Below are 9,570 nucleotides of genomic sequence, written 5' to 3' on the forward strand. Positions count from 1 at the left end.
TAAGAAAAATATGCTAGACAAACTTCCAAATAGATCAAAGCCAAAAAAAAAACTCTGTTAATAAAAATCAAAGTATACATCTTGCTCCTCTCTCTTTCACCCTACCACTCCTCTCATCTAAGAAAGCAAATAGTCACAAATAGTTTACACTAAAGACAGGGAATAGTTACAAGTTACAAGCATGTATATATATATACTGTTTTATATACATGTGTAGAAAGAAAGGTGGGGGAGAGAGGTAGATGGATTGGATTAGCTCTTTATCCCAACCAAGAAATCCAACCTGTTCTTTCCTCAGATAAACAGTTTTCCTGAATTAAGGGGCCTGTAAGCCAAATACTACCCAGTCTACACATTTTTTAGAGCAAATTAATCAGATTTTTTACAATGTCCCCCTTGCCTCATCACTTTGCCATCTTACGGGAACTTTGTGCTGAGTGCCCCATGCCCATTTAAGCAGACACAGATCAGTGAGCCTACTTGCAGTTCCTGAGTGCAACACTGAATGCCTGTATCACAGTCCAGCATTGTTTAAAATTGTCAACACCAAACAAGACTTCCCTTATTCTTCGCTTTGCTTTCTACCTAATGCCCCACCTATTTGCATGGCATATTTTGTTTTTCTACCTGTATCCACATATCCAGAAATGTGACTTTTGAATCGCTTTTTTTTTGCATTTTCATTGCTTTTTGAATTTTTAGGTTAACAATATTCATAAAGACAATTTATTGTATAGATAAATTGGTGTTCTTGAGGTAGTCCACGAAGTGATGGAAGAGAAAAATATTTCAAAAGTAAAAAAACTGAATATGCAAATGTGCAAGATGTTATTCTAGGATTACTTGATATGATTTAAAATTCAACTTCTAGTTTCAGCTTTTAAAACATAAATACCTTGGAAGACACTACACTGTCCTTAAAACAAGAAAAAATAACGAACAGTTGGGTTTATTAGAGATTGAGATTAGAGGCCAAACTCCCACCTAAATTGAGTGTCTACAGAGAAAAGCAAACTTGCAGGAAATCAAGACCAAGAACAGTTTATTTGAAAAAGGAACTGCTGAATGAGCAACACAGGAACAATTAATGAGTAATTTTGACCAATACCTGGAGACCAAGAATTGGATAGTTTGAATCCAAAAGTTCTGGGGCCATAGTCTTAGAAGGAACTTGAAAAGCTATTATCTCGAAGTTCTTACAGTTTCTTAAGAGAAAGAAAAATCCCCTACTGTTCTGGCTGAAGGGAGGAGAAAATTTAATTGTTTTGAAATTAGTCTAAATTAATAATCTATTCATTAAAAGAAAAGATTGACAGAGTCTTGTCCTATTTGGAGCCTTCTCCTACTTCATCCTAGACTTATACTACTCAATTCCACCTTTGCTACACTTCCTGTATTAAGAAAGTGGGCAACAAACTAAGAACTACTGATGGTCATAGTCCTGAGAGGTCCACCCCAAAAAAGTCAGATTTAATCATAATATTATAGATTACATCCTTGGATACTGTTACCATCCATCTCATTATCTCCAGTTAACAGAGCCCTAGTATAGAAGTATTAATTTAGAGAGAAATAAACAGTGAGGCAAAACTCTATATAAAAAGAAGTTATTAGGGAACTTCAAAGATAACAGGGGAGCACTAAACTAAGGACACCAGAGAAAACTGAAATTCCTGGTAGCTACAACTATAATCAATGTTACACATTCTTGTGGGCATGTATCCAGAGAAATTAAGACTGCAGCATGTCCAGTAAGAGGATAAGGGAAAGAAGCAAGGCATCAAAAGAAGGGTGCACCTAGATTGCTGTGGAACTTGAACAATGGAATTGAGAATAGGGAAGGGAAAAACTGGAAAGGGGACAGTAAGAAGAGGCAGATTTATGGTAATCGAGACAGGAAGCAAGGGTCTTGGACACCCTGGTGATGAAAAGGTGTTTTACTGCTTACCTGAACTATCTGAACTATAGCACCAACACAACTGAATGCAGGAGACCTAAACTGATTAGTGATATGGAGCATTTTTTCATGTGTCTTTTGGCCATTTGTATTTCTTTTTTTGAGGAAGTGTCTGTTCATTTCTTCTCCCCATTTCTTGATGGGGCTATATGTTTTTTTCTTATTAAGTTCTGTCAGTACCTTGTATATTTTCTATATTAGCCCCTTGTCTGATGGGTATTTGGTGAATAGTTTCTCCCATTCTGTGGGTGGCTTTTGTATCTTAGGTATTATTTCCTTTCAGGTGCAGAAGCTTCTCAGCTTAATATAGTCCCATTAGTTTATCTCTGCTTCCACTTGTTTGGAGAGTGCTGTTTCCTCCTTGAAGATGCTTTTAGTCCCAATGTCATAGAGTGTTTTACCTATTTGTTGTTCTATATACCTTATGGTTTCAGGCCTGATATAAAGATCTTTAATCCATTTGCATTTGATCTTTGTGCATGGTGTTAGAGGGGGTCTGAGTTTGCTTTTTCATAAGTGGCTAACCAATTGTTCCAACACCACTTATTAAAGAGGCTTTCCTTGCTCCATTTTGAATTTCTTGCCTCTTTATCAAAAAATAGTTGATTGTATGTCTGGGGAACATTCTCTGAATATTCGTCTATTCCACTGATCTGAGGATCTGTCTTTATTCCAATACCCTACTGTTTTGGTAACTATTGCATTGTAGTACAGTCTAAAATTGGGGAAAGTGATGTCTCCCATATTTCTTTTCCCAAGTATTGCTTTAGCTATTCATGGGATTTTATTGTTCCAAATTATTTTCCAGAGTGTTTGATCCACCTTTCTCTCACACTTTGCAGATGGCATGATACTATGTTTAGAAAACCCTAAACACTCTGCCAAAAATTAACATGCAAAAGTTAATGGCCTTCTTATACATACTGCTGTATAAGAATGATAGAAAAGAAATAGACATTAATAAAACAATCCCATTTACACAGAACCCCACAGACTCAAATATCTTGGGGTCAACTAAAGAGGTGAAGGACCTATACAAAGAAAATTACAAAAGCCTGCTTCAAGAAATAAGAGAGAACACACAGAAATTAAGATTCATATCCTGCTCATTGATTGGCAGGATTAATATTATTAAAATCTGGCACAAGACAAGGCTGCCCTCCTTACCACTCCTATTCAACATAGTACTGGAAGTACTTGTCATAGCGATTAGGTAAGAAAAGATATCAAGGGCATCCATATAGGAAAGGAAGAAGTTAAGCTCTCACTGTTTGCAGATGACATGATACTATATTTGAAAAAATCTACTGAAAAGCTTCTAGAAACAATAATTTCATATAGCAAAGTGGCAGGCTAAAAATTAACACACAAAAATTAATGGCCTTCTTATACACCAATAATGATACACCAATAATATCCAAAAATGGATATTAAAAAACAATTCCATTCACATTAGTGTCACACAAACTAAAATATCTTGGAGCCAACTTGACAAAAGATGTAAAGGACCTATACAAAGAAAACTACAAACGCCTACTTCAAGAGACAAAAGAGGACACACGGAAATGGAGACAGATACCCTGCTCATGGATTGGCAGGCTTAATATCATTAAAAAGGCAATACTCCCCAGAGCATTGTACAGTTTTAATGCAACCCTTCTAAAGATACCCATGACATTCTTAAAAGAAGTGGACCAAACACTCCTGAAATTCATTTGGGACAATAAACACCCATGAATAGCTAAAACAATCCTTGGAAAAAGGAATATGGGAGGAGCCACTACTTTCCCCAATTTTAAATTGTATTACAAAGCAATAGTTATTAAAACAGCATGATATTAGAATAAAGACATATTCTCAGATTAGTGGAATAGACTTGAGTGTTCAGAGAATGTTCTCCAGGCATACAGCCAATTAATTTTTGATAAAGGGGTAAAAAATCCAAAATAGAGCAAGGAAAGCCTCTTCAACAAGTGGTGTTGGCACAACCGGTTAGCCACCTGCAAAAAGGCAAACTCAGACCCCCATCTAACACAAAGGCATAACCATACACAAAGGCAAATCCAAATGGATTAAAGACCTGGATATCAGGCAAGAAACCATATGGTATATAGAACAATATGTAGGTAAAAAAAAAAAAAAAAACTCCTTGACATTGAGACTAAAGGCATTTTCAAGGAGGAAATAGCACTCTCCAAATAAATGGAAACAGAGATAAACAGATGGGACTATATTAAGCTGAGAAGCTTCTGCAACTCAAAGGAAATAATGCCTAAGATACAAAAGCCACCCACAGAATGAGAGAAACTGTTTACCAAAATCCCATCAGATAAGGAGCTCAGTATCAAAAATATACAAGGTACTGACAGAACTGAACAAGAAAAAAAGCATCTAACCCTTAAAAAAATTGGGAGAAGAAATGAAAAGACACTTCCTCAAAGAAGAAACACAAATGGCCAAAAGACACATGAAAAAATGCTTCACATCACTAATCATCAGGGAGATACATATCAATACAAAAATGAGGTATGATCTCACACCACAGAGAATGGCACACATCACAAAGAACAAGAACAATCAGTGCTGGTAGGGATGTAGAGAGAAAGGAATTCTGGTGGGAATGCTGTCTTGTCTATCCTTTTTGGAAAACAATAGATTCCTCAAAAAACTGGAAATTGAGCTCCCATATGATCCAGCAATACCACTTCTAAGGATATATCCTAGAAAAACAAAAATACAATTTAAAAATTCCTCCTCACACCTATCTTCATTGCAGCGCTATTTACAATAGCTGGACTCTGGAAACAACCAAGATGTCTTTCAATCGATGAATGGCTAAAGAAACTGTGTGGTACTTATCACAATGAAATAATATGCAATCGTCAGGAGAGATAAAGTCATGACATTTTCATATACTTGGATGTACATAGAATCTATTATGATGAGTGAAATAAGTCAGAGGGAGAGAGATATATACACAGAATAGTATCACTCATCTATGAGTTTTAAGAAAAATTAAACATATTTTTGTAAAAATGCCCAAAGACAATAGTGAGAAGACTGGAAGTACCTGCTCACAATATGAAGCTCAACACAAAGAGTGATGCGTGCAGTTAGGGAAATAACTACACTAACAACTATCATGACAATCTTAATTAGTGAGAGAAGTAGAATGCCTGTCTTGAATACTGGCAGGGGTGGGGAAGGAAGAAAGGGGGCATTGGTGGTAGGAATGTTGCATTGGTGAAAGGGGGCTTTCTATTTATGACTGAAACTCAACAACAATCATGCTTGTAATCATGGTGCTTAAAGATTTTATAAAAATAAATAAATAAATTTAAGTTCCTTAAGTAAAAATAAATTAAATAAATAAAATTCTGACTCAAAATGACAATGCTAATTAGAGTTAGGAATTTAAGTGCCTCGATAAAAAAAAAGACAAGTGGGGCCTTCATGAATGGATTAGTGCTTTACAAAAGAAGATCCAAAGAGGTCCTTTTCTACCACAGGTAATAGAGCACTAGTGAAAAAGCACTAGCTTAGAACCAGAAAGTAAATCCTCAGCTCAAACATACTTGGATACCTCAATTTTGGATTTTTCAGTCCTCAGAATTATGAGAAATTTATTTCTGTTATTTATTAGCAATGTAGTTTGTTATAGCAGCATACATGTACTGAGACATTGAGAAAAAAGAAATACAGCCAATATTTTTATTTATTTTAAAAATGCATCACATAGTTGACATAGTTTATTATATACATTTATTTCCAGATAAGTAAAAGCAGTTATTGAAAAAATAAAAAGAAAAAATAAAGTGGAAATGAAGAGGAAAGAAAAGAGAGAAAGAAAGAAAGAAAGAAAGAAAGAAAGAAAGAAAGAAAGAAAGAAAGAAAGAAAGAAAGAAAGAAAGAAAGAAAGAAAGAAAGAAAGGAAGGAAGGAAGGAAGGAAGGAAGGAAGGAAGGAAGGAAGGAAGGAACGAAGGAAGGAAGAAAGGAAGAAAGAGAAAGAAAGAAAGAAAGAAAGAAAGAAAGAAAGAAAGAAAGAAAGAAAGAAAGAAAGAAAGAAAGAAAGAAAGAAAGAAAGAAAGAAAGAAAGAAAGAAAGAAAGAAAGAAAGAAAGAAAGAAAGAAAGAAAGAAAGAAAGAAAGAAAGAAAGAAAGAAAAATGAGGGCTGGTAGGTGCAGCTCAGGACATGAAGCTCATCACATAGAATGATGAGTGCAGTTGGAGAGATGACTACACTGAAAACTATCATAACAATGTGAATGAATGAGGGAAGTAGAAAGCCTGTCTCGAATACAGGTGTAGGGGGGTGGGGAGGAGGGAGATCTGGGAAATTGGTGGAGGGAATGTTGCACTGGTGAAGGGGGGTGTTCTTTACATGACTGTAACCATACAACTATAATCATGTTTGTAATCACGGTGTTTAAATAAAGATAAAAAAAGAAAGGAAGGAAGGAAGAAAAAAAAGAAGGAAGGAAAAGAAAGAAAGAAGGAAGGAAAGAAGAAAGAAAGAAAAAAAGAAAGAAAGAAAGAAAGAAAGAAAGAAAGAAAGAAAGAAAGAAAGAAAGAAAGAAAGAAAGAAAGAAAGAAAGAAAGAAAGAAAGAAAGAAAGAAAGAAAGAAAGAAAGAAGAAAGAAAGAAAGGAAAGAAGGAAGGAAGGAAGGAAGGAAGAAAGGAAGGAAGGAAGGAAGGATGGAAGGAAGGAAGGAAAGAAGAAAGAAAGAAAGAAAGAAAGAAAGAAAGAAAGAAAGAAAGAAAGAAAGAAAGAAAGAAAGAAAGAAAGAAAGAAAGAAAGAAGGAAAGAAAGAAAGAAAGAAAGAAGGAAGGAAGGAAGGAAAAGAAAGAAGGAAGGAAGAAAGAAAGAAAGAAAGAAAGAAAGAAAGAAAGAAAGAAAGAAAGAAAGAAAGAAAGAAAGAAAGAAAGAAAGAAAGAAAGAAAGAAAGAAAGAAAGAGAAAGAAAGAAAGAAAGAAAGAAAGAAAGGAAAGAAGGAAGGAAGGAAGAAAGGAAGGAAGAAAGGAAGGATGGAAGGAAGGAAGGAAAGAAGAAAGAAAGAAAGAAAGAAAGAAGAAAGAAAGAAAGAAAGAAAGAAAGAAAGAAAGAAAGAAAGAAAGAAAGAAAGAAAGAAAGAAAGAAAGAAAGAAAGAAAGAAAGAAAGAAAGAAAGAAAGAAAGAAATAGTAATGAAGGCATTAATACAATGTCAGAAGATTTAGTAAGCTCTTTAGGGGTCTATACTCAGCTTTAAGGTCTTCTGGAAGAAGTTCCCAGTTTAAAGATGATGACTGCATTTGTGAGCATAGTTAGAGCTGCCCGACTTTCCTCAAAGAAGGCAACAACTGGCATACCTGAAATGTGGTCAGATTGGCTTCTCCACAGGGAACTCTAGAGGCTCAGTGAGAAGGCAGGTTATTGAAGAAACAGTTATTCTGGGTGATAGATGCAGCAGGCATGGCTTCAGCAGGGTAGGGGCTTGGCCCACCCTCTCCTGAGATGGCCAGCTTTGTGCTACAATGGCAACTATAGCCATAATCTTTCATGGTTTAGTTTACATCTTGTTCCTGAAAAGAGTGATTCTATGGAGCTGGCACAGTTTGAACCTGTAAACTGCATTTGTGAATATGATTGATTATAAGACAAATATCAGATCATTGATAAAGTTAAAAGTAGTAGGAGAGGGGTACTATAAAGATAGTACAGCAGGTAAGACACTTACTTTGTGCATAGTTAACCTAAATTTAATCCAAGGCTTTATTCATGGTTCCTGGAACCCAAGAGGAGTGATCCCTGCACTCAAAAGGAAGAGTCAATTCTGAGAATTGCCAACCAAAAACCAAAGGAAAAAAAAAGAAGAGTAGCTGTGGTGAGAACGAGGTAGGTGTGATTATCTCTATTTTAATCCTTTGTGGAATTATAGTTGAAGATCATTTCTGTTGATCCCAACTTTGAAGGAACAATCAATATGCATGTATCAGTCTTAGGAAAAGGCTCTGTCCATCTGGTGCCAATGACCATACCATTAAAAGGCACAAATGATGTGTCTGGTAGCATTTTCCTGAGAGCATGAATCATTCTTTGGTGATGATTTTTTGATGAGTTGATGATGATTTTTGATGAATTGCCTTTTCTAAACCCCATTTGTTCCTCATGTAAAAAACCCTGGTTTGCAAAACCTAGAATTGTTGCACATCAAATAAATATTTGATCTAAATTCTAGGCAATAACTTAAGAAAACTTAAGAGAACTATAACTTAAGAGAACAGGCAGTAAGTTTTACATTAAACTATCTAAAACTTCCCTCATTCAAAGGTAGAATAAAGGCGGCACCTCTCCCAGGCCAAGTGCAGGACCCCAATGTGGACAAAGAGTAGAATGATATTTTATGCAAAAAGCAAATCTCGTCTCCAAAGACAGTCTGCAAGACTCAGAACAGGAGGCAGAAGAGGAACAGCGAGTCCCTTAGCAGTCAATTGTAAAAACATGAAGATATGACTTTGGATGAACGCAAATATAATGAAGATCAACTTAATGAGGAGGATGAACATGCTACTGAAATGTATAGACAACAGAGACTGGTAGAGTGGAAAACAACTCAACTCAAGAATCAGTTTGGAGAGGTTTTGGAAATCTCCGAGAATGATATGTAAAGGAAGTCACAATTGCTGGCAAGGGCTTGTGGGTTGTCCTACACCTTTTACAAACAAGAGATTCCTCTCTGTGCCCTAATCAATCATCACTTCAGTGAACTTGCTCAAAAGTTTCCCAACGTCAAGTTTGTCAAAACCATCTCCCAATTACCAGACCAGAATCTGCCTACAGTGTTTGTTTACCTGGAAGGGGACATCAAGGCTCAGTACGTGGGCCCGCTGATGTTCAGTGGCATGAATCTGACGAGAGATGAGCTGTAGTGGAAGTTGTCTGAATCTGGGGCAGTCAAGATAGACTTGGAGGAGAACCCTAAAAAGCACATCGAGGACGTCCTGCTGTGGTCCCTGCGGGCTGCGGTCCCCATGCAGGCAAGGAGCGACTCTGAGGACTAAGGTCACATTGGGAGACGTGGCTCCTCAGCTGATGGAGCATTGGATTGTGAGAAGAACCTGGAGCTTGAGTCCTTGGTTTTATAATCACGTTTAAAAGCTCACTAAGGGGCCGGAGCCGTGGCGCGAGAGGTAAGGCGTCTGCCTTGCAAGCACTAGCCTAGGATAGATATCGGTTTTATCCCCTGGCGTCCCATATGGTCCCCCAAGCCAGGAGCGATTTCTGAGCCCATAGCAAGGAGTAAACCCTGAGCGTCATCAGGTGTAGCCCCCAAAAAACAAACAAATAAATAAATAAAATCTCATCGAGCTCAGAATTGATCACTGCTGGGAATCCTATCACATTTGGGGGAAGCTTTAAAATTGATAGTATTTCTTTAATAAAAAGGTAAAAACAAAAAAATGGTGGAATAAAATATACATTAAATTTGCTCAAAAATGACCTTGCTAATAGTTATTCGTTAACAAATAATAAGAGTGAAAGTTTATATTTCAGGATAATTAATCCCCTTGGGGAATAAATTCTACTTCAAGCAGCACTTTTTTTTTTCCTCAAGATTTTGATTTTTCTTAAT

At 36.4% G+C, this 9,570-nt stretch overlaps 1 pseudogene; it reads left to right on the plus strand.

The window, feature by feature from the left end:
* The window catches only part of LOC126001818 (phosducin-like protein 3), a 36,016-nt pseudogene extending 27,018 nt beyond the window's left edge, over positions 1–8,998 (plus strand).
* Positions 8,999–9,570: the final 572 nt, after the last annotated feature.

The sequence above is a fragment of the Suncus etruscus genome, chromosome 2, assembly GCF_024139225.1.
Source record: "Suncus etruscus isolate mSunEtr1 chromosome 2, mSunEtr1.pri.cur, whole genome shotgun sequence".
Lineage (NCBI taxonomy): Eukaryota > Metazoa > Chordata > Mammalia > Eulipotyphla > Soricidae > Suncus > Suncus etruscus.